The 19527-nt window shown below is 37.7% G+C and overlaps 1 long non-coding RNA gene across 1 annotated transcript in view; it reads right to left on the bottom strand.

The window, feature by feature from the left end:
* Positions 1-19527, bottom strand: part of LOC124874241 — a 148403-nt gene that overhangs the window by 25601 nt on the left and 103275 nt on the right. The window lies entirely within an intron of this gene.

The raw sequence follows: 19527 nt of genomic DNA, 5'->3' as shown, positions 1-19527 counted from the left end.
GCTCATAAGAGACCAATAAAATCTTGGTAAATGCCAGCTCTTTAACCAGTTCAATTCATCCTATTCTACTTTATAAAGTAGAACTCGTGTACTTCTGTTTGTTAGTTGCTTACTTGTTTGTGTTTTAATATTAATATCATTAATAGATAGTATTTAATTATTAATGATCAAATTGATTCTTAGTTTTACTGATTTGCTTGTAATAATTTCTTCTATATTCCTACTTGAAGTGTAATTATCTTAATTCCACAGAAATCTCCTCATGCTTCTTTTCATGTGATAGAAGTTGTTCAATGGAAAGTTAAAGAATTGATTTTTATAGATTAAGAGACAGATTAACTTTATATTGTTAGACTACTTGGTTTATTAACCTCAGTTAAAATATAATGTAGTGCAGTTCATGCTACACTAGTTAAAGTTGGACACAGAGTTAGATTATTGCTCCAATACAGAAATATTCTAAACCACAAGTGTTATGACAGTTCATATATTTATTCATAATACAACCCACGTATACACATCTGATTTACTGACTGAACCAAAAATGTTATTTTTCTTACTTAAAATTATTTTTTTTTATTTTAAATTTAACTAAACATTAACAAACTAAAATGCTTTTGTACATTTCAGTAAATCTATAATTAAAACAAATAATTTTTTTACAGCATAACGTTCCATTCTCTCTCAGACAAAATTATAGAAAATAAGCAGAGGTCAAAAGATGTTAAGGAAAAACATGACCCATCAGAAAATGAACCCAAATAAATTAACACAGTCGTGAAAGAGTGTTTGTGTAGCCTCTTCCTTCAGGCACAAACACACGAGGCATTTCCAAATCACCAATCCTCTGGGTTTCAGTTTTATTATGCATCTCTGGAACCGTTCTTTGATTCCAAAGTGGTCCTTGCTGCAGTACTATTAGGCCATCGGCTTTTAAAACAATTGAGCACCGCTGACCACTTTATGTGTCTAGTTTAATTTTAATACACTTGATATTAAATTATTCTCTTTACTTTCATTTCCTCTATTAGGTTTGACCTTCAAATGTATCAGCACAGATCAGAGAGCTCAAAGCACAGTAACACTAATACATAGTTTTTTTGAACAATTTACAGGGAAATTACATGCACTGCAATATTAGAGAGAGAAAATTAGATATATAATGAAGCAGCAACCCAAAGTAGAACAAATCTGTCCTGGCTTAGTCTTTAATTTCAGCCATCTCAATTTGCTGCTACAGAGGGAAACAAATTGGACTTGAAGTTGTTTTGGCACCAAAACAGAGATCTTTTGTTATGATTTATTTAGTTAGCTCTGTTAGTAAGCAACTGTATTAAAGAAATAACCTCTCACAATGTTTTAGAGGTTAAAGTGTTCCTCTAACATATTAGTTTGAGATGCTGTAAAACTGAAATGTAGATGTGATATAAGGCCCTGTGGCACACATTTCAGACCACTATACCATCTTTTCCTCAGCTTCAAATCTCCAGTTCACAACCAATTACCCGAACCTTTACACCTTCGGTCAACCTCTGTAAAACCCCACTCTGTATGATCGTGTACCAGTTCTCCCTAAAGACAAACAAGCCTCAACCTAGAACCATAATCAGTAATTTGACCCACAGCATGGCATTTAGATGAGAAATTTCTGGAGGTGGTCTGGGAAGTCAAGCCCCAACCCCTGCACCCCTGAAAATCTATAGACTGTGTCTCATAAAAGACTGAAAAAAACCCTCTCAAAAAAGTAAAGAATATCTTTACACAGGCTGCATGCTTAAATTCAACAATGAGATCCATATTTATGTATTGCTTATTCGACTTTGTATTGTTGACTATAGTACTCAAAAAGCTCTACAGTAAAATTGTAGAACTTGTCTTTGCCCTCTTTCCACCCCGCTTCCTATCTGCTTACTTTTGAAAAATAACAAAAATAAAAGGCCACGAGTGCCACAAAAAAAAAAAAATCTTTAGAGAAATGAGGGTTCAGCAGCTGAACAAAGACAAACCTGAAACCTCCCGTTTGTATTACCGATGTATCTCTTAGACCACACAGTACAGAGATGTCCTAATAATGGCATTTCAAAATGACCAGTGTCAAAGTTAATGATAATAACAATAATAACAACAATAATAATAAAAAAAACATTTAATTTATAAAGCAATTTGCATTTTTAAAAAGATCTCAAATTGCTACAGGATGAAACAATACAAACAGGAGTTTCCGACTAAACTCAACTACTGATACCTGTTTTTAGCACAGTTAGTTGAACACATATCATTTCAAGCCAGATATCATACTGTTAGATTTTCTTTTAATCACTGTCATTATTTATGTGTATGGTTGGAAAATTGTATTATACACCGGACCCTGCACCGCATTTTGTTGATCTGGGTTATCCCTAACGAGTGTTTCTTGCCCTATAAAATAACGTTCACAGTGAAAGAGGCAGACAAGGTGCAGGGCAAGTTTATTTGTATAGCACATTTCAGTAACAAGACAAACAAAATGCGTTAGAAGGAAAGAAACGAAAACAGAAAAAAGTACATTGCAGTTACATAATAAAGGAAAGTAAAGTTGGACTACAGACAAACAGTAAAACAGTCAAAGGCAACTCTAAACAAATGGGTTTCAACCTTGATTTAAAAGAATTCAGGGTTTGAGCATTGCTGCAGTTTTCTGGACATTTTTTCCAAATGAGTTCAGCTACTGCATGCTGCTTCTCCTGTTTGGTTCTGATTCTGGGGATGCAGAGTAGTCTTGAACCAGAGGACAAGAAAGAAATCTTTAATGTATTTTGGTGCTAAGCCATTCACTGATTTATTTATAAAATAACATGTATTTCAACATCTATTCTCTGAGATACAGGGAGCCAGTGTAAGGACTTAAAAAACTGGGTGATGTGCTCTACTTTCTAAGTTTCAGTGAGGACCAGATAGCAGCGTTCTGGATGAGCTGCAGCTGTCTGACTTTTTAGGCAGACCTGTGAAGACACTGTTGCAGTAATCAATTCGACTAAAGATAAACGCATGGATGAGTTTTTCAAGATCCTGTTGAGACATTAATCTTTTGATCCTTGAAATGTTATTCAGGTGATAGAATGCTGACTTAGTAAATGTGTTTATGTGCCTCTGAAGGTTCAGGTCTGAGTCCATCATCACACCCAGATTTTGGGCCTGATCAGTGGTTTCTAGTTGAAATAATTGAAACTGTGACCTGACTCTTGATCACTCCTCCTTTATTGCACATCCACACATTGATCTGTTCTATTCACCTTGTGACATTGTAATGTAGAGCTGTGTATCATCTGCATAGTTATGGTAAATTATCTTTGTTGTAATTTGAGCTAGATATTGATTAGGAGGGGTCCCAGGATGGAACCTTGGATAATCCTGCATGCGACCTTTATCAACTGCGATGTAAAGTTACTTACTGACACAAAAAGTCCAAGTCTTTTAAGGGCAGTCTCAGTAATGTGGTGAGTACAGAAACCTGACTGGAAGACATCAAAGCGGCTGGTCATTGTTAAGAAGGTATTCAAATGTTGAAACACAGCTTTTTTAATATCCTTACTGATGAAGGGGAGCTTTGAGATGGGTATGTAATTTTGCATTAGCAGCTTGTTTGAATTAGAATCAGAATCAGATTCTGATTCAACAGTAGTTTGATATTTGCTGTTTTTAAGGCCTGGGGGGAAAAGGACAAAAAGGACTGAGTTTATATTTTGAATCAAATCAGACACTATAACAGGCAAAACCTTTCTAAAGAAAGCTGTGGGTGAAATATTGAGACAGCAGGAGGAGGAGTTTAGTTAGTATATAATTTCTTCTAAGCTTTTATAGTTGATTTGGTGGAATTGTGTCATTTTGTCAAGATTTGTTTTGATTGGACACAACATTGATACTGGACTTGATATTGATGTACAGACTACCATTCTAGTCCTCTAAAATGTCTCAGTAAAGTTAGTAAATTTAAAAAAATCAAGAAAAAGAGTCCTATATACATGGGAACACCTTTTTAGACTTTAGTGAATCATAAAACAAGATGGCCACCCCTCCCCCTCTCTTATGCTCCCTGCTCTCAGTAAAAAAAAATTTAATTGGAAGCTGTTGACCCTATCAGTGTAGGTATCTCACTATTTTCATCTAACCATGTTTCTGTTAAAAACATTACATCAACATTATACTCAGTACTGAAGTCATTGATTTTAAATGATTTTCCTGACAAACGACTGATGTTTAATAAAGCCAGTTTAAGTGACTTTGAGGCTGCTATATCTGTGACAATTTGCGCTTGACAAGAAATAGATTTCAAGATCAATTACTGTCTACTTTTACTTTTATCTAATTTGCTTTGTTTCTTCTGTCGCATATAGCACAGAGATTTTACAGTATTCTCCCATCAGGGGCCCAAGCTTTTTCTAGAAATTATCACTGCTGGTATTATTGTCTGTACCCTTTGCATATCACAGGAAATTTTCTGGAATGGAACACAAACAGGTTAATCATCCTTGATATTTGGACATGACAGATAATGTATAGGAGGTAATGTATAGGAGGGGGTTGATAATGAGAGTTGTGTGGGGGAAACGTGAAATTTGGGTATAGAGGGGAGTCTGGACACTGAGCGGAAACAGGGGAGATATGTGGGGAAGGAGGTTTACTGCTGGGTGGATATTTTTTGTCCTGCTGGTGTCGAAGGAGTTTCCACTTCTAGTGATGTAGAAGTCTTGGAGGCTGTATTTGCTTCTGCAGCTTCCTGCTGCTGCTTTATGCAGTTTTAGAGTAGGGGAGGGCAGCTGAACAATAGGCATTAGATTTTATGATGTTCAAAACAAACACCAACTCGATGAAGAAGGAGAAGAGTTTTTTTTCTGCACTCTATTAACTTTAATCACACTTAAATACGTTACAGGCCAAATTATCTACAACTCATCAAAACCTGGTAACATTATCTTAGCACTCTAGCTGACTATTTTACAAGGTGAATTAATTTACAAAGGGAAATTAAATGTTGTAACTCATATTATGAACGTTCAAAGAACCGTTGTAGATGCTGATGGCTGTGGGCAGGAAAGATCTCCTGTAGTGCTCCGTCTTACAGCAGATCTAAAGAAGCCTCGGACTGAAGACACTGTTGTTGTAGGACAGTCTGATGAAGAGGATGATCAGGGTTCTCCATTATGTTCTTCATTTTATGAAGAATCCATCTTTCCACAATGATCTCCAGAGGTTCCAGAGGAGTCCCCAGAACTGAGCCAGCCTTCTTTATCAGCTTGTTGAGCTTTTTAAGTCCCTGGCTCTGATGCTGCTACCCCAGCAGATGATGGCAGAAGAGATCACACTCACCACAACAGACTTATAGAAGATATGCAGCATCTTGCTGCAAACACCAAAGGTCCTAAGCTTCATCAAGAAGTACAGTCTGCTCTGTCCCTTCTAGTAGATGTCTTCACAGTTGCATCTCCACTCTAGTCTGTTGTCCAGGTGAACACCGAGGTATTTATACTCCTCGACCACCTCCACTTCTTCTCCCATGATGGAAATAGTGTTTGACCTATTCTTGTTTCTCTTAAAATCTACGGTCATCTCCTTTGTTTTAGTCACGTTCAAGATGAGATGATTGTTTCCACACCATGCCACAAAGTGGTCCACCACCTTCCTGTACTCAGCTTCTTGTCCATCTCTGATCCACCCCACAACTGCAGAATCATCCGAGTATTTCTGCAGATGACAGGAGTCTGTCTTGTACTAGAAGTCTGAGGTGTACAGATTGAAAAGGAATGGTGAGAGTACAGTCCCCTGTGGTGCTCCTGTGCTGCTGACTACCTGGTTAGACTCACAACCCTTCAGTCTAACAAACTGTGGTCTGTTTGTCAGGTAGTCTTTGATCCAGGAGATTGTTGAGGCCTCCACCTGAATCTTTCAGAGTTTCTGACAAAGCAAATCAGGTTGGATTGTATTAAATGCACTGGAGAAATCACAGAACATGATCCTCACAGTGCTGCTGACTTTGTCCAGATGACAGTCGATTTGTTGAAGCAGGTGTTTAATGGCATCTTTAACTCTAACTCCACAGCGAAGGAGTTCCCAGAGGTAGAAAAAAATAAGAAAAAAACATTTAAGGAGAAAGGGGGGTCCAAACTTTGTACTTGTAGTGTATGTTTAGAGACTGGATACAGCTATATATGTTTGAGGTTACTCATTCTGGAGCATTTTAAAAGCTTTTTTAACCTAGTTAACTTGGAGTTGGAGCAAATCTTTCAGGAAGCAGATAATTCTTTTGATAGGAAATATATTTTCCTGGAGGAGGGCAACAGATCTTCCTCAGTGGGACACAGTCACAACACTAATGTAGACTTTGTAATACTGGTCAGTGTGTTATTTTGCTGTATGTTAGAGCTTCAGATTTCTCATGCATGGTAGCAATGTTTATTAAGTTTAATATATCACACTGGTTCTCAGTATCCGCAAATTTTTAATATTAAATTATTCAGATCAGTACATCAGGGTCAAAAAATGATTATAAGGAAAATCCTTAACAGTACAAATATTAGATGAGTTGTGTTTTTTTTTCTCTTTCACTATGTTTCTATAGCTCACAATTGTAATCTGACACTATTTAAAAACTAGGCCATCTCAATAATGCTTTGTTAAGACAAGGTCATTTGTCTATTAAAGAGAAACCCAACCAAGATTAGAGCAAAATGGAGAGAGATGAATAAAGAAAGAGCCCTACTTTAAGAATCTATTACAACCAGGACTGAGGACCCAAAATTTCAGCCAGACACAAGGCAAAAAGTTAAAAGATTTATTTTGGTCTTGGAAACAGGCACACCGGTAACCACCAATCAGAATCGAGGAACCACTTCTCGGGTTCCGTGTGAGAAAGGGGACCAGGGAGTGGCTCCTCACGGGAAGGTGGCTTATCCGGAAATGTCCCAGAATGTCTGTGCGGGGGCGTCCCGCTGACTGATGTTGGATTTCCGACTGATCCAAACTCACCGGCGTTAAGCTGATGCTGAGGCGGGAGCCGGGTGAGCTGCGACAGGCCACTTGACAGGGGACTGGGCAAAAACAGGGATTCCAGGCAGGGAGGAGATGCAGGCAGGCTCAGGCAGACAGATCCAGGGACTGGGCAGGGCCATTAATCCAGGGGCAGAAACAGAGTCGAGATCCAGGGCCAGAGACGTCCAATAAGGGCCAGGCAAGAGGGAGAAAACCATCAAACAAGACAAGGTCAGGAAACGTGATCAGGCAGGTAGAACTGCTGGATATTTACTCACTCTAGAAGCTTTCAAAAATCTGGCACCGTCTGCCTGCCACAGGCAGAATATATCTGCTGGCGCACAGGTGAATGGCATGACTGTGATTGCGCTGCAGCGTAACGGCACACAGGTGAAGAAGATGAGCTGATTGCTGACAAGAGGGAGAGGGGAAAGCAGGCAGACGGGCCAAAATCATAACAGAATTGGTACAAGCTATAAACACAATGAATAAAAATCATAGTTATTTTTATAGATGAAATAACCCAGAGCACACAGAAATATGTTTTTGTTGTATGCAATAATGAGCTTTGTTCAAAGAGTTCTAAAAAACACACACACACTTTTCTGTGAAAATATTTTCTTAGTTTCTGCAGTCTTAAGGGATTTAGTTGTTTGTTTCATTCTTAAGTTCATTAATGAACAGAGTTTTGCCACAAACCGAAAAAAACATAGGGGATCTGAAATACACACAACGTTCAACCTTGTAAAGAAAGGCTGGAATAACTAAATGTTTGGTAGAAGAGTGTTCGCATTTAAGTTACAGTGGATTGCAAAGGACTCATCCCCCTTAAACCATGTGTACCATGATAAACTTAAAGGTATTATGTTTGCATTTTATGTGCTAGACCAACGTAAAGTAGTACATGAATTCAAAGGGGAAGGAAAAGGACACATGCTCTTTAAGTTTTTTTTTTTTTTTTTTTATATATAAAAACCTTAAAAGAGTGGCCTGGATTTGTATTACCTTCCTAGAGTCAATACTTTGTAAAAAAAAAAAAAAACTATATGTCGCTGTAATTTGAGGTGCAAATCTTTTAGGCTATGCTTCTTTGCACCTCTAGAGGCTAATATTTTTTACCAAGATCAGTCAGATTGGATGGAGAGCTTCTGTGAAAATTAGTATTCCCATCTTGCCTCAGATTCTCTATTGAATTTTAGTCTAAACTTTGACTGAGCCATTCTGATATATAAATATGTTTGATATTACTTCTGGCTGTAGCTTCATTCATATTACCATGGATACGGATGAATTTCCCTGTCACTGTTGAAGACACGTTTTCTCAAGGCTTGACGCTGCCACTATCATGTTTCAATATGTTTCCATGTCACCTTTCTGTTGGGCTTCTTGACCATATTTAGGACGGCATGGTATCAGAAAAATATCTAATTAAATAGGATTACCATTCCATAATGTCCCCACCACTTTCCAGGAGTTTGTCATCTTGGCCACTAAATTATACAACATTTGTGGGCATTAAAAACCATTTAACCCCATCCAGATGTCCAAATATACCATCAATATGCAGAGCCTGAATGGATGACACTTGAAATCTATTATGTAATGTTCACTTATGTTCTCTAACAAACCTCTGAGGCCACACAGGATTTGAAAACCAAGCTAAATTTTCTTTTCACTTCACTATTATGCAATAACTTTTGTTCTTCTATCACACAAAATTCCATTTGTATTTAAGTATGTGGTAGAGTTCAAAGGGCATAAACACTTGCAAGGCACTGACCTTATCAGGATAATCTTGAATATAAAATAATGTTGAAATAAATTGACACGGTTGTCTGATATAATTATGCCTCTGTTGTATCTTTGAGAATATCTTCATTAGAACTATTACATCACCAGCAATTCCCTTATTCTCAGACACACACACACACATTGACACACTTAGACACAGACATTAGTAATTGATGACTTGATTCAGGAGAAGCACAACTGGCCAGGACAGGATAATCCTGATGTTTCACATATTCTCATGGGACTCATGCAACGGTGGGAACACACAACATAATGTAGCCTCTGTTACCTTGTATGCTGAGCTATTAAACATACAAACACATAGACAAAAACGCTGAAGAATGCACTTAAGTGCTGAAGGTGAGATGTGGTGTGGTATGTTCCGGTGGGGCGGCATAAAGCACTGAATCAATACATTCTGAGATTTGTCTGTCTGATCCTCTTCAAATAGGCTCTAAATTCAGAACAACATACACGCACACTCAAATAAACACAAATACAAGTACAACACACACCCAGTCTGTCTGTTTCACCAGCTTTCTTTTTCTCCAAGGACATGCCGCTCAATCCACCCACAGTGAGGATTGGGAGTTATAAAACAAATTGTAGCCTTGAAGCTCAGCTCAGCATTCTTAGAAGCAGCTAATCCACTCGCATCAGGCAACAAACAAAACAGGTTTCAACACAAAGTTTCAGATTCTCAGCACATTATACATGGGAAAGGAAGCTAAAAAGCTCTGCATGTAAAATACATTCCTCTTTCTGTCATGATAACTGAGAATGAGTACAGTCAGTCAGTCATTTTCTACCGCTTATTCCATAGTGGGTCGCGGGGGAGCTGGTGCCTATCTCCAGCAGTCTATGGGCGAGAGGCAGGGTACACCCTGGACAAGTCGCCAGTCCATCGCAGGGCAAAGAGAATGAGTACATTCAAACATAAAGCCTCAATCCTCAGTATTGTTCAAGCTTAGAAGATTGTTAACTACACCATTGGACCCAAATATGGCTAAGGCACTTGGTACATTTAGCAGTTGTCGTATATGTGTAAGTTAGCAGTATTACTTCATTACTAAGTTCATATTTCTCAAAATACACGTAATATATTTATTCTACCTTCTACTTCTCTATTGACCGGTGGGTCGATGAGGCAATGGGTATAGTCAGTGTTTTTGAAAGACACACTACAAAATGCTACACATTGTACCAAGAAACCAGGTCTGGTAATAGCTTTTTGGGGTGGAGGAAGGGGATGTAAAAGCACACACACTCAGACACACACAAGAACAATCTACAGCTATTCATAAGTACACAATGACAATTAAATAGCCATTAGTGCCAATGGCACCTTACCAGAAGTACAATGTGTGGTGTAAGTGAGGAGATAAGATCTGTTTATAAACTAAAAGAGAGGGGGGTTGAAAAAGGAGGAGTTCCAAGGGGGAGACTTAAACTACACTGGATATGTATCAAAGTGGGTTAGAAAAAGAAAAAGGTCTTTCTCTCTCTCTATTACTCCGACAGGTAAATTTCTCAGACACAGAGCCTTCAAATTACCATTCAGAAGACACTATATTGACCTTTGGGGTTTCTATAGCAACACAAAGCACAGGGCACCTGTGTGATTTAGAGCACCACACAAAAGAATGCTTTCATAAAATAGATGCACAACTGTGTATAAACAACAATGTCCCCTCACTAATTAAAACTTTGCTCGTTCTGCCTTTGGTTTAGCAGCTTGGACAGCTGACCTGTTGGGCTAAAGGCCTGAAATCAAATCCTTCCGTCTGTATTTGTGGGCGTAAAGATGTGTTCACTAAAAGCTAGGATTTATCAAGTGGGACCATAGTGACAGTTGGTTGTGAGTGACATTGACAGACAAAAACTGTTCTTTATAGACACCCATATATGTAATACAAACTATATGTAAAGAGGAGTGACAGTCTGATAGATAACCAGCAATAGATTGTGCATAAACTGTTGATCTTTGCTAAAGGCTACATTCTCAAAGTGTGATATATAAATTTGAAGATAATTAAGTGTACATTTGTGAATCAGTTTCAGAAATAACACTTGATGTTTCTACAGGAGGAGATAATAGTATGAAAAGACTCAAATAAACCAATCATGCCAATAAAAAAAGGAACTGGTGTGGGTCTTTGAACCAATGAGGCCAATGAAAATGCCATGGCATAAGGTAATAGTACTTCAGGTTCCTACAAAATAAATGACAATGGTTATATTGTGGCATCAAGGTATAATAAACAATACAGATTATTCTAAAGTTAGACAAGAATGTAATAGTAAAAATCTGAGTAAGGCTTTATAGGAAACTGTTAAGAATAGAAATAAGCTATATTTGCAATTAAACAGAATTAACCTCAAATCACTGTCTGGGATAATAAGTAATGTGAGATGCAAACCCCCTAGCATTTGTTCTTTGATCCCAGTGTATCAAGTCAAGAGCCCAGGCCAATACATCAAGTTAAGTTTGTTTGAAGTCAAGTTAATTCAAGATATTTTCTTATCTGGCTAATAACATCTTGGCTGGTTTTGACAATAAATCAAGTTTAAAGTTGCTGTTTATTAGTTTGCTTTGGCTTAAGTTAATATGATGATTTTTTGTTTGGAGTTCAAACATCGTTTTGGTTGAATTAATGAGATGCAATAAAGAAAAGCAGTGGAATCCACAGTATTCTTCTAACTATTAACAGAAGATTAAAAAGACTCCAATATAATTGGTTCTTTGCAGTTGCCTGAGGTTGTTGGATGCCCTCCACACAGTTAATAATCAATCCAGGGAAGTGTGTGCCCACATATGCTCATTGATGAATAATGACTGATGCCGGATTTACAGGATCTGTATATCGTGTTGCATGTGCAGTAGATTATGATTGCCCTTCACAAAGCATAATGTTTTATATGAACATTAACCATTGTGAAAGCAGATATAAGTAAAACATGCAACTGACCTCATCTTTACCTTCAGCACAGTCTTCTACTACAGGTTTAGTGTGCAGATAATGTCACAGAAAAAAACATTGTTTGGTCTGTTTTTAAATTAAATTTATTTGTACTCATCCTAAGCTTAAACTGGTTATTTGTGATTCACGTCATAACCAAACAGCCATTTATATTTAGCTCTGCGATATGCACACAGACTGCAGGGCACTGTTAAAACTGTGCAAACAAGCTGCGCTGTCTTGTAAAAGGTAACTTGACTTTGCACATTCTGACATTTTGTACTGTACATCTGGCTGCTCTTACCCTGCAATTATCTTCGATACTTTTCAGACTAAAGGCAGTTCCATCTTTACAGGTTCTGGAATGAATATGCATCTGATTTTCTTAACAATGGGAGAAAATTACAAGACATTTCAATAGACAGTCATTGCTATAAGGGAAGGTTTGTATAAAAGTGAAGAAATAGAAAAGATACTCAGCTGTTCCCTCTCAAACACGCTGTAGGGAATATTGTCAACATCCTCCTGTGAATTAATTCAATTTGGAAGACAGCATTAGCATTGATGAAACTGGGTTAGTATCGACACTAGCATTCAGTAGAGAACAAATGTCATGATTACCAAAGCACATGCCGCAATTGCTAACCCCATTTAGATATACAGCGGTAGCACTAACCTTATTGAGAACCATTATGGCAACTAATCCTTTTTAAAGTGAAGCTTGCATCTCTTCAAACCCCTTTAGCATCTTTACAGAGTTAGCTTCTGCACTTTTACAGGGGCTTGTTTTAAATAGGCACATATAACAAAGAAACGTTTTATTTAAATCCTGTGATAAATAATTTCCTGCAGCAGGAATTTAGAGATTACAACAAAAATGAACCATTTGATAACATTACTTGGCTAGATCTTTTCTGACCTCTTTACTATTCCCTATTTTGAGTTTCTCATTTCCACACCACACTCCAAATATAAGTTACACAACTTTTACATTAAACATGATCAGATATCACACCAAATTGACTGCTTGTCTAATTTACAGTATCTCACAAAAGTGCATAGACACCACACCGTTTTGCAAATACTTTATTCTATCTTTTCATGGGACAACTCTGAAGATATGTCTCTTTGATAGTGAAATAGTCAATGTTGTCAGAAAGTGCTGTTTTTTGCAGAACCAATGTGCAAACAGGACCTTTGGCGCCGCATGGTCAGTAGAAATGTTTTATTTATGACCGAACTGGAAAACTTACCAGGAAGTGGAGGACAGGGAACATGGGCCGAGTAACTGGCATGGAGCAGCCAGGCAAACAGTAGGATCCAGTGATGAACAATGAAAACCAGAGAGTTTAAATTCAGAGGCAGAGTGGGGAAATGATCAGTGAACTGGAAGAGCTAATCAGATGAAATGTGGAGCAGCTGGTGGCAGGGAGAATGCAAAGCAACTAAAGGAGGGAGGCTAATGAACACAAATGAGCAGAAACACAGAGAAGTTCAGGGAAGTAACAAAATATATAAACACAAGAATTAACCACGAACCTAATCTACAATGAATGAATTAAAAAGACAGCAACAAGAGAACCTTGCTGAAGAAACTGAGGGCAAAGGTACTGGACTGGTCAAGCATGTCTCAAGACCATCTGAGCATCTGAGGGGGATCCTCCAAAGGAAGGTGGAGGAGGTCAAGATCTTCAACAGCCACCAGCTCAGTGATGTCGTCATGGAAGAGAGGAAGAGGATTCCAGCGGCAACTTGTGAAGCTCTAGTGAACATACCCAAGAGAGTTCAGGTAGTCCTGGAAAATAATGGTGGCCCCACAAGATATTGACAATTTGGGCATTTTCCCTCAGGGGTGTACTTTTATAGAATCTGTACACTGACTACTTTACATTGTATCAAGGCTCATATCTTCAGTGTTGTACCATGAAAAGATATAATAAAATATTTACTTAAATGTAACATGTGTTCTCACTTTTGTGAGATCTTGTGAGTCTAGCACCTCTCTGCTTGTTTCAGTGATAGTCTCCAACTACATACTCATTACATCACACACGCTATCAAAAGTGTTTCCCATTGGTTGATAAAGTGGTGACAAGTAACAAAAACTAAACTATAACCACGATTTTTTTGTATCCAGGCAGTAATGTTTTTGTTTTTTCCTTTTTTTTTTCAGAAATAAAACAAAATAATGTAGAGGTACCTTAGTTTACCTTTTTTGCTTCTCATTTAAGACTTCTTAATAACACTAAGCCAAGACTACAGTTCAGTTTTTTCGCCTTGAACTGCATAGACACCCCCTTCCCCTGGCGGCTCTCAGTAATCTGATTTATCTGCACTGTGATTGGATTACATGGCTGACATTCTTGTTCAAACTATGAAAGTTATGGTTATCCATATGCTGCACACACATTTACATTTAATGAAGACATCAAATGATTTCTAAAGCACAACTGCATTGTGTATACTTGTTAATTGTTTTGTTGTGCACAAGTGATTTACATTAAAAGAAATGCATTAAAACTGCAGGATGGGTCTAATTTGGTGAGTTATTTGGAGGAAGGTATAACTGGAAAAGACTACGTTTGTTCTTTTCAGTGACAGTGAGATGTTCAAAAATGAAGTTAGATGAAGCACAAATATGTTAAATGATAATTGCAAGGAAAACTGAGTTTACTGCAGTAGTTCAAATAGGCAGAAGAGAGAATAATGCATTACCACAACATAGATTGTTTTTTCTCTGTCTATAACAAAACATGCAGGAATTGCAAATGTTGGCAGCCTAATTTTAGACTTAAATATAACACACTACAGGCAGTGTAACAGTATAATAATTTTGTTTTAAAATAGCTGTAAAATCCTGTTTTACGGTGCACCACCTCATGTGGACGTTGCCTCTGCATACATATTTAATGATCAATCATAACTTGAAGGGCAGAACAACTATTGCTGTTCTTATATCTACCTATACTATAGCTCTTAAACGCAAATACGAATTGGCTCGAATTTGTATTGGCCAAAATTTAGATCGGTGCTACTCTAGTGTGAAAGGGCACACATGTTTTCACTTGGAGTAAAGGTATCCAAGCAGTCTAAGCTTAATTTCAAGCAGAGCCGACCCAAAGTAAAAACAAATTAAACGGCAAAAGCATTTAAAAGATTTTTTTTTTTCATGTGTGAGTAATGGTTTCTGTTGGACCACTTGAAGTCTGCTACTACACCTCCCAGCATGCATTGGGGTTAACAGGAAGTGGCCGTTGCAGCTCCCGCTGGAAATCGAGATGCGGTTACCATGCAATGGAGGCGCGCATCATTCTGGAGAAGAAACTCACATGTATGTGAAAATAATAGTTAAAAATCATAATTCAGAAAAATAATTTCTTAACCAAAATCATTACTTACAAATAGAAATCATAGATGTCCTCTGGTGTTGTGATTATGGGCTCATAGCCATTAACAATTACAATTAGTATATTCTCATTAATAATTAATAATTATTTACCAAAAACTGTCACTGTTTAATCAACCACTTCCCCGAAGGTGGGGGAATGTCAACTTTATTTTAACAGATAAATCACTCTTCCACAAAATAAACACAAACGCTTCTCTTAATTATATATATGAAGATTTATTGAAGCCATATAATTCTGATATACCACCAATCTGGTCCAAAACACTTCACCTAACTAACAAGCACTATTCTACAGAAAGAGGATAACAATCACTACCAAACAATAATAATAAAAGTATATATGCACATTGAGTGTCTATGAAGATCAAACCAGCGATTTGGGTTAACTTGGAAAGTGGAGTCCTCCTGGTGTGCTGATGTCTCGATTGTGGCGATCAGCTTATAGATGTTGGGCTGCGCCCTTAGCCACTAGCGGCTGATTGCCCCAAATCTCGAACAAAGAGTAATAAAACTCTGAGGCGGGCACTCAGTGGAAAAACTCCAGCAATAAAACTGGGACAAAGAAGTGGTCAGGTGAGGCACAGACCCCAGTTGCTTTGAATGGAAAAACTTTAAAATTCCAACTTCCAACTCCAGGCTGATTTGGGATCAGTCGGACAAAAACATGAACATGCACCTTGTTGATCGCATCTGTGCTGAATAACAATTCACACTTCACTTGCACAGCAAATCAAAACAGCATAAAACACTTCAATCAGTATAGCATGCAACTATGGAGAGCTGTTTCATTCAAAATTAAATAAATAAATAAATGCTGCTATTGATAAATTATTAATAAATATTCCATGAAATAAATAAATATCCCCATGAAATAAAACAAAATAATTATTTTAAAAGGAATTTTCATCTTATTTCATTTCAAGATTTATTTAATTTACTTAAAGATTTATTTATTTATTTCATAATGCAGTTTTTTTTGTGACACTTTTATTTTGTAAAGCTGCTTTACGTATTTCAGTGACTTTTACTTTTTAACCCCGTTTTTCATTTGAAGCTCTTTTTATTTCATATTCTTATATTCAAATGAGGGGGCGGAGTTTTATCTGCTGGGTAGCATAATCAGCATTGGTTTCCACAAAAACAGCGGCAACCGCCATGGCAGGCTTTTACATTATGAAATAAATAAATAAATCTTTAAGTAAATTAAATAAATCTTTAAGTAAATTAAATAAATCTTGAAATGCACGGTGGTGCAGTTGGTAGCACTGTTGCCTTGCAGCAAGAAGGTCCTGGGTTCGATTCCCAGCCAGGGGTCTTTCTGCATGGAGTTTGCATGTTCTCCCTGTGCATGCGTGGGTTCTCACCGGGTACTCTGGCTTCCTCCCACAGTCCAAAGACATGCCTGTTAGGTTAATTGGTAACTCTAAATTGCCCTTAGGTGTATGAACGAGTGTGTGTATGGTTGTATGTGTGTTGCCCTGCGATGGACTGGCGACCTGTCCAGGGTGTAACCCGCCTCTCGCCCATAGACTGCTGGAGATAGGCACCAGCTCCCCCGTGACCCACTATGGAATAAGCGGTAGAAAATGACTGACTGAATTAAATAAGATGAACATTTATTTTAACATAATTATTTGTTTTATTTCATGGGGATATTTATTTATTTCATGGAATTTTTATTAATAATTTATCAATAGCAGTATTTATTTATTTATTTAATTTTGAATGAAATGGCTCTCCATATACAACAATTTGATACCTTGGATTAACTACTGGTGATCTAAATCACCTTAACTATGCCTCATCCTGCCCAGACTTCTAAATGCACCTATCCAATTTAATATAAAAAAAAAAAGAACAAAATTACTTTGACGTTGATTTCTTCTCTCGACCAGTTGAGGATGGGTCAGGTCTGAAGAAAAACCAAGGGGGGGATCACGCATCCGTGATTAACTTAAAAGAAAAACGGTAAACTTCTCATCCATCCAAAATGGGGAAAAATATGAACAACCGTTTAGTCGACTGAACCAACAAGGAGGAAAACTCATCTCCTTGGAAAGAAAACCTCTGTGGGTTTTTCACTCAGTATATGAGTCTACTAAGCTTCTTGTATCAGACAGATTTCCAGCTTTCAAGCTCTTCTGGGAATGAGGAAAATGTTGGCCTGTGAGCTTTTGTCTCTCCAGATATACGCCTCCGTTGCGCTGTACCCTGGGACACACTGGAAATGGCAATGAAAGTTTATTTTATAATCCCGGGTGACGTCAGAGCTGCGATGCCTGTTGAGCTGCGCATGTAGAACTGCCCGACCAAAATGGATGACCCCAACACATGGGTTTCATTCATTCTCCTCACTGGCTAAATTCATGAGAAGCTCAATGAGCTAAAGCTTACTGGGATAAGATGACCAGTAGGTTTTTACCATACCAATCGAAGGCGTGGACCTGACACGCAACTCAAGAAAAACCCACAGAGGTTTTCCAAGGAGACGAAATTTTCCTCTTCCTCTGTTAATGCTCTAATCGACTGCTGATGGTCCGTCATATGTTTCCCCTTTGCCAAAGGTGGGAAGCCGGTCCCTCCTTGACATAGATTAGGAATGGCTAAAGACAGCCATGGAGTTTACATATTTTAGTTTCTGTTTACATTTCTATACCTCGGTGTTGTTACAAAGTGCAGTTTTTTGAAATACAGTGGAACCAATACAGCTGTTTCCATTTGTGTGGAAGATACTTGATTTACAGCTGTCTGAAGTTATGACCGTTTGGCTTATTTAATTTGCACTACGATACTTGACAATCATAATTTAATTTTATTCTTATTTGCCAGTTGCAACCTGACTCAATTATCTCTCCTCAATGTCCTAACTGCATATAAATATAAAGAAATGTTTATCACATTTGAATGGCAACATTTCAACAACATGTATACCAGTTTGAGAAAAATTAAAGCTATTTTGAAAATGGGTAGCGAGGACATCTTTCACAGTTTCCCTTCTCCCACTCTGCTTTTTCCCATCCTTACTTTTCTTGGCATATATCTGTCATACTGGTTGACAGGGAAAAGAGTAGCAGTGTTTTGTATTTCTGTGAACAGGAGTGAAGTGGAGCTTACTTATAGAGAGAGTTAGTTTATCTGTGGCTCGTGTGTCTGCGAACATCCATTCTAGTGCAAAGCTATTAGCGAACACTTAATTCAAGCACTCAATCAGCCCCATGGGTCAAGAAAATGAGCGTTCTGCAGCTTTAACATGGGGTATGCAAAGAAAGGCAGATGCACTAGGAGCTCCTATCAGTCAACACGTGATCACTTGTTTTATTGTGTGTGTGTGTGTGTGTGTGTGTGTGTGTGTGTGTGTGTGTGTGAAGGTGTGAAGGTGTGTAAGTGTGTTTTAATGCTGGTGTGCGACCCAGCTTAATTCCCTTCAAATTCATGACTAGAATAAGTTTTGTGCGTCATCAAGATGCACACAAGGTTTTCCCATCAATGTTTAGGACTACAGGGAGCTGCCTGAGAGCGCACACAGACACAGTGAGATACAGACACAAGGAGCTGACTCATGAAACACCCACTGTCTGTCTGCTTCACTTGCTGATTATCCAGTCTGATCAGTTCAATAAATGCATGTTCAAATGATACTTGGAGGCTTAAAGTCTTCTCTATAATGTGTTGATTCATAGTTTTGTCTCTTCAGAGACCAATAGCCAAGCAATTTAAAGATTTTACAATGTAGCATTGTAAGCATACATTTCACATGGTTTATAGGATGAAACCTGTTTTTCCCCCAGTTCATTTTCCATTCCTTGTTTTTTTTTTATTTATTTAAGGGGAAGCAGAGCTAACAAAGGGGGTGTATCTAATAAATGTAAATCCAATTTGGAAGTTAAGAACATATGAACCAACAGGCACAGTTATATCCTAGGAGCTGTTTTATATGGCTGAATAAATAGGGCCACTAATTTTATTTTCAATGAATTTGCAAACCTCTACACTGAAAAAACCCAAAGTTGTCTAGTTGTCTCCAACTAGAGCTGATTTTTACAACATTTCCCAATTTTACCAAATAAACTATGAAAACTTAGAATAAATCGTACAGCAACTAAGCTCTTCTTCCTGATGTTTTACCCTCAGCTCTCCTTGAGAAAGCTCTGCCTGTCACATCTGATTTAACTCAAATAATAAACACATCCCTTTTGTCAGGTGTTTTCCCCCAGGCCCTAAAAACAGCAATGATCAAACCTCTATTGAAAAAGAGCAACTTGGACAAACTGCTAATGCAGAACTACAGGTCTATCTCAAACATCCCTTTCATCAGTAAGATTATTGAAAAAGCTGTGTTTCAGCAGTTAAACAACTTCCTCA

The sequence above is a fragment of the Girardinichthys multiradiatus genome, chromosome 9 (assembly GCF_021462225.1).
Source record: "Girardinichthys multiradiatus isolate DD_20200921_A chromosome 9, DD_fGirMul_XY1, whole genome shotgun sequence".
Taxonomy (NCBI): Eukaryota; Metazoa; Chordata; class Actinopteri; order Cyprinodontiformes; family Goodeidae; genus Girardinichthys; species Girardinichthys multiradiatus.
This window is presented reverse-complemented; position numbering and strand designations above follow the sequence as displayed.